Source organism: Berghia stephanieae, chromosome 3 (assembly GCF_034508935.2).
Source record: "Berghia stephanieae isolate SIO BIC M18660-M18661 chromosome 3, UCSD_Bste_1.3, whole genome shotgun sequence".
Lineage (NCBI taxonomy): Eukaryota > Metazoa > Mollusca > Gastropoda > Nudibranchia > Aeolidiidae > Berghia > Berghia stephanieae.
The window spans coordinates 18,757,486-18,764,985 of NC_088362.1; positions in this window are offsets into that span (position 1 = coordinate 18,757,486).

Genomic DNA, 7,500 nt, shown 5'->3' on the forward strand with positions numbered 1-7,500 from the left:
TCCGCAATGGAAAAACACATAATCAAATAGAGTCCATCCTATCTCAAAAATATTTCAAATCCAGCATCAGCCTTTCACAAACAAGATCCTATCCTAGGGCAGAGAAGGGCAGGGATCATGACCTAATGCTTCTTAATATGAAACTGAAATTAAGACAAAGCGTCAACCAATCAACTCACAATTTAAATTCAAGTTAGTTTAACGACCCAGCAATCATGAAGCAGAGATTGGAGGGAAATTTCAAGCACTAGGTGTTACCGACTTTGACATAAATGACATCACAAAAAATAGCAATCAAAGTTTTCATGATTCAGCAGCAAAGGTACTGGAAAGGGAAGGAAATTTTACAAAATCTTTGCAACAAGATAAGACAAGTTAAAGAAAAGAAAATACATCAAACAAGATGGCGCAAATTATTTTTGTACAGCCAAACTTGATTGGAAAAATGTTATAGGTGCCAAGGAACAATGGATAAATGAACAATGCAATGACATTGAAAAACGATATGACAAAAGGAAACAGCCAGAAATTGTGCAGAACTCTGAAACATTTAAATGGCTACACCACTCTAAGGGCTTTAATTATTGGACACGGTAAAGGGACGCTTTTGACAGAAAAAAATGCAATTCTTGGCAGATGGACAGAATATACTGTAGGGATCTTGATGGTAATACCAATAAAATTAACAACAAAATCAAAACAGCACAACCTTCAGCATTGCCAGTGTTAAAAATGAAGAAAAAAAAGTTATTCGCAACTTCTCAGACCGTACATCTTCTGGATTAAATAACATCCCAGAAGAACTTATAAAACATGGAGATGACAAACTCACTAGCATCATGATAAAACTGTCAAAAAATATGTCATGCGAAAGAACAGCCAACAAAATGAATTAAATCCCTTACCATCGCACTCACAAGAAATGCAACTCCTGACACGAACATCTTTACTGTCAAATCTGTTGGACAATCAGCGAGCCGTGCTAACAATATATTACTAAGAATAATACTCCACCGTTTAAAAAATGAAACGGAAGAACATCTTGCAGAGAGAAAAAAACGGGTTTTAGAACATACAGAAGCACTGTCGAGCACCGTTGATTCAACTACAGATTTGTAATTGAAAAACAAGCAACATCAAAGAGATCTCTTCCTAATTCTATCAACTTTAAAAAGGCTTTTGATAGGGCGTTACATGACGAAGTATTGCATACACTACGGTAAAACCATACTAGTCTATCACAAAGTAGTCTACATTATTAAATCTGACAGGTTAGCTCCCAAGCATTACTATGGGGAGAGAAGAGTAAAAAGGAAATAAAGAAAAACAAAACAACGATTCGACCTGAGATTGAAACCGGTCCTAAGTTTGTAAAGTGAATGTTTTACAAGGTGAACTCTCGAGACTTCCAACCACTCATCCCTCCTCAAAACGCTTTAGTCTGCATAGATAATTAATTATAACGAATAAAATCCTTAGATTATGTTTTTTTTTCTCCGTCATTTGATAGGGTGTGGTTTGTATATTTGACGCAATATGACGGTTTGGTAGGAAAGAACCGAGTTAAACATAAGCTAAATTCCTTAACGAACCGACAAATTGTGCCACAACCGTTCGATTACTCTATTCTTTTTTTTTTATTTTGGGGGGCTTGATAACCTTTAAAAAAGGATGTCATTGAAAAGCTCTGTTTGAAGCGACACTTTTTGGGAGTCGTGGATAGCTCATACAATAGAGTCACGATCTCTCTAGCCAGGAGGAGTTGTACCAGTAAGGTTAAAGTTTTAAATCTCGTAAACGATTCTTTTGTTTGGGACTTTTAACTGATTGGGATTCATTTTATTCTATCGACATGTAAAACGTTCATGACCAAAACTAAAAAGATATTTTTTTTCATTGGAAAACGTAATACGCCGTGAAATCGGGAATAAAAAATTATATCAACCAATTCTATATTAATTCATCCAATTAGATCAATGGTTTTGTCTCATGTAAATCCGCAATCCCTGAAGTTTTAAACCGTTTTATTCTATCGCACACACATATATCTTTTACATCAACTCTCAATCAATATAATATCTAGATGACGTCCAAGTTGTCAGAAAATAGTCTCAAATATTTTTTTGACATGTTTGGGGTCATCAAACTGATCAAATTTTTAGTAAACGTATTCTGTCAAAAAGGAAGACCAAAGTGTTTTGTCAGTTTACAACTGTCAGAGGTCACATCATTAAAGTGATGATAGTGGTCACAATGCACACACAAGTGTGTGCATTTCACCTCAACAACCACCAAGCCCACAAAAAACTTAACATCAAGTGGAATGGCCAGACATTAGAGTACAACTACCACCCAGTGTACCTCGGAGTGACGCTTGATCGGACTCTGTCCTTCAGAGAACACGTGAGGAAGACCAAGGCAAAAGTGTCCACGCGAAATGCCCTCCTTGGAAAGCTGGCAAACATGAACTGGGGAACTGACCCTAAAACTCTAAGGACCACAGCATTGGCCCTCAGCTTCTCAACTGCGGAGTACTGCTCAGCTGTATGGGCCCGATCATGCCATGCCTCCAAGCTAGACCCCGAGCTCAACAACGCCTGCCGGATCGTAACGGGCCAGCTGAGAGCAACACCATTACCACTGGTCTACCGTGCAGCAGGAATAGCCCCACCACACATCCGGAGGGAAACTCATGCCCAAATACAAAAATACAAACAGGAAATGGACCAGAGACACCCCCTTTATGACCACAATTGCCCCAAAAGCAGGCTTAAATCAAGGAAAAGCTTCCTCACAATAGAGAGCCTTCACCCAGACCATTCAGCATTCTTCCGCCTGGACAAATGGGTAGAATGGGACAAGACAGCAAACGATGCCCTCCAGCCCCCAACAGAAAAGCTCCCAGCAGGCACAGACCTCAAGAGAAAAGACTGGGTGGCTTTGAACAGAGCTAGAGCAAAGGTGGGAAACACCGTCACCAATCTCTTTAAATGGAAAATCTCACCGGGCACTGAATGCCCATGCGGTCACCCCAGACAGACCATGGACCACATCCTGTCCGAATGCTCGCTGGGACCTCACTGCACCAATGCTGACCTGAGGGAATGCAACCAGACTGCCCGGGACTGGCTGACTCACTGGCGCGACAAGATATGATGATGAGTGGTCACAATAAGTGGCGTTGTCTCGTCCTAGACCAACGCCAAGCAACACCACCATGGCAATGTCTAAATGAGCTGGCTATCATCTCCGGTTGACGTCTCTGTAACTTATAACACCATTGGATTCAGATTCGAGAGATTTTTGGTTAGGTTTTCTGTCCCGGGTGAAAAAAGGAACCCAGACTATTAAATGATCAGACATATTGAATATTAGATTTATGTTTCGCAAATAAGATACCTAAATGGCCGTATACGTGCGTTTTGATCTCGTTAAACTGATCTTTGATTTCAAAACTGTAAGGATTAGTGACGTATCATGAAACGATTTGACAAGGAAAAACACAATTCATAAAAGTTTGTGTTTATGATATTTATTCATTTTTTTCATATATTCTAAAATAATAGGCAAGACAAGCATTGTGTTATAATATAACATTTTGATTTATTTTTTGCTGTTGTCATTTTATTGCTTTTTCAAGTTTTTTGTTTAGAAAATATTGATGACTACAGTTATACAAGAAAAAGAAGAAGAAGAAGAAGAAGAAGAAGAAGAAGAAGAAGAAGAAGAAGAAGAAGAAGAAAATGAAGAAGAAGAAGATGAAGAAGAAGAGGAGGAGGAGGATGGGGAGGAGGAGGAGGAGGAGGAGGAGGAGAAGGAGGAGGAGGAGGAGGAGAAGGAGGAGGAGGAGGAGGAGGAGGAGGAGGAGGAGGAGGAGGAGGAGGAGGAGGAGGAAGAGTAGAAGTAGGAGTAGATAAGGATTAGGTTGGGGAAAAGAAAAAGAAGGAGAAGAATGAGAAGAAGATGTTGATGATCGACTTGCATTAAGTTAATGAAGAAATTTCAATTATACGGTACTACATTGCCGGTTATACAACGACAAAACCCCGTATAATGGATTTGCGGGGTTTTGTCATTGATTAACTGATAGAAATAGCAACATACGGTGTTTTAAATTTTCTGAATGTTTTTTATATTTAATAATTGACTTTTAATATTTTGTGAGTAGATGCAATGTGTCATTCTGATCACAATGGTATAAAAATGTCTATTTGACCCAATTTCGAAGATACGGGGTTTTATCGCTGTACGGCATATCGTCTTCGGCCAATATTGTGAAGTAATCTTCCATGATTTTTTGTTTCTGCCTCATCATGGCGTCCAACCCAGTCCTTGGATGCTCAATTGACGAAAGGTCTGGAAACTTTGATGGGAAAAGGGAGAACCTCGAAAGTCTGTTCCTTAAAATGTTATAATTAGTACGCAAAATATTATGTTCACTTTGCGAGGTTTCACGTAATACAATAACGCCTGTTAATATTACTTTGCATTTGAAGACACATCTCCATAAGGAGTGAGAAATGGAATCTTTATTTCATTCCCTCTCCTGTACTTTTTCATTGTTAAATTACTTTAATCTTTGATATATATGATGAGATGATACATAAGTTGACAGAGTTATTATTTTAACCCTCTCCTTACCGACCATTGGAAAATCGTCACATTCCTTACAATGCAACCAAAAATTTTCTCTTTCTGATTCCTTTGTGCATCACAATATTTAAAGGAAATAATATGTTTATTATAGCTATAAAAACTTGATACTGTTTTGTAGATCTAATTTTGCTGAACACTTTCATGTATACAATGAACTTATTGCTTTTCTGTTTGAGTAAGAAAAAACTATTTTTATGCTGGGTGTGTGTCAAGCTTTGCAGAAAATTTGAAAAATTGCAGGTAGGGAGAGAGTTAATACCACATCATACTACAATAAAGGATTCTTCTTTCCCTTTTGCCTTTTGAAATTTCAAAAATATTCCCAACTGTTGCGCGAAATTGCGAGGACGAGAAGGAAACAAAGTTCAAAATTCCAGACGGCAAGAGAAAGAAATAAACTTTTAAACGTTTCAAAAGATTTCTAATTGAAATAGATTCATTTTGAAAGAATTTATCGGCACCAATATTTGACTGCTTGTTAAATTAATGAAGGCTTGGCAGTTTGATGTCATTAATTAGTTTTGTAAACTTTGATATCATTAAACTATATTATTTATAGAGATGGGTTTATGATAAAATTGTCTTTTAGTTGTGTTGAAACTTTTTTAAATCTATTAAATGGACGTTCATTTGGATTCCAATGTAAACACTCGGTTTCTGACCTTGATTCTGGGGAACGTAAAATATTTGAACAAGAAATCTTTTAAAAAGCAGTAATAAAAATACATAGCAAGTAAGAAACAAAAATGAATATAACAGCTTTAAAAAATAAGAAGAAAAAATACCTAGCACGGAACGTTTCGGGCTCAAACTCCTTCTTCAGCCGACAACAAAAATCAATAAAGACATAAATACATTACTAAATTCCAAATCTTCTAGCAGCTTAGTATCACTTTCTACGTAACTAGAAGCATTTCGGGCTAAAGTTTTCGTTGAAAAACAGTTTAAAAATCATAAAACAAAACCAAAATGTAAACTACAAACAGCGCTAAAAATTAAAAAGGCTATTTTCAAGTTTGAATACATTGGTCTAAATATTGAAAGTTTTGACCCAGCGTTGTTGCTCGGACGCCACCCGAACGAGCCCAGAGTTCCTCCTCTCCCCGGTTGCTAGTTTTTAAAAAATTTTCGACCACCAATCAGGGGTTCGAACCATCGCTATAGATAGTATGCAGATGACGTCACTCAGGCCTTTGTTATTGTTTTTGCCATCCGCGTTTGTGAGATGTTCTCACTAAACTGTATTAACCAGACTATAAAAGTTTATGGTTACACAGAGTTTGTGTGTTGGTCCGTTATACTTCCGGATGGCAATGTTGTGAACTCCTTGGCCAAGCGCATTCTATCTATAAAAGCGGCGCACGAGGAGAAGAGCTTGTGTTTTTGTTCTTACTGGACACTACACCGCGACCAGCGGCTGGTTTATCTATTTCATTATTTATTTATCTGTGCCGTGGTGTTCATATTCGTCACGGATAACAGGAAAGAGACAAGCGAAGGATGAACGATAAATAGAGCTGTGTCGTTCTAATTTTGTTTTAGTTTGTTACCTAGATTTTCTGTATTAAATGTTTAGGTGTCGATAATTTCTATATCCTTTTATTATTATTATTTTACAGTCTACTAAATATTTTCCCTCTCTCTTTTAGGCTAAGATATGTAATGGCCCTGGTCTGGAGGGAAACCAACAACGGATTCCCTCTACCACCCTCATCTGATTATTCTACTTGTCCTTCTTTATCCTTTATGTTGTTGATTTCGGCTATAAACTTGGTCTACCTCGCCGGGGTTACTAGCTGGGACATCACACTCGTCTCTCCGAAAACTCCATCTGTTTTTGGAGAGAAAGTTTGAAGAACCTAGCGGTCCTGAAAAGCTCGGTAAGTAGATCACTGGAGCTATAAAGGGCTTTTATCTGTTTCTGATCACAGAGAGTATCCAAATATTATTTTCACTTCTGCCCCTTTCATTTGCCTCAGACTAGTTCCGGGTCTTTCTCTCACCCCCTCCTACTCCTATTCTGTGATCAGTGTTTTTACCTCATAATTATATTCCATATCAATCTCCACCTCTTCCTTATACGAATGGCTTTTATAGCCTCAAGTTTTCATCTTTTGAAGTCCTCGGTTTTATGTTTTTTAATACTCATCTTAATTCATCGATAATATGCAGTAAATGAATTCTGATCATAATGAGAAAGACGTTTATTAGTTTACGGCATATTATTCCACCCCATATCTACTCAATTGCATAAGTCCGGAGCACTTTGTTTTATAGACTTATTTGATTTAAACTGGATCCAGTTGATATATTTATATATATATATATATATATATATATATATATATATATATATTGCTTATGTGACTATTTTACTTGTTTCTGTACTTGTTTGATATTGTTAAGTCGTGCAGTGTTCTGTGATGCCTCTGATCTAAATAATATAAACTAAAAAAGATATTACATACTATCTTTGGGCTTATATCGTTTGTATCTTTCATCGCTGTCTTGACAAGTCAATGCAATCCACAACGATCAAAACTGCGACATAAACAGAATATTAATTGCCAAATGGAATTCGACCCAAAATATATTATAATATCAAAGTGAGGGCATATGTCCTTGTCTGTCCTCACAACGCTCACAAGTCGGGATTTTCTCCAGCTCAACGGAGTTGCGACTTGTATGATTGAAGTTGAAGTTGAAATAGCAGTCTATCAACTATATGACATGAAACGATCTTCCACAAAACATAGGCAAAATGTTCCTTTTTTTAAAACCACAATGGACTAGAACGCTCTGTCAGATGAAATATGATTGGTACCAACAAAAGACGCAATAACA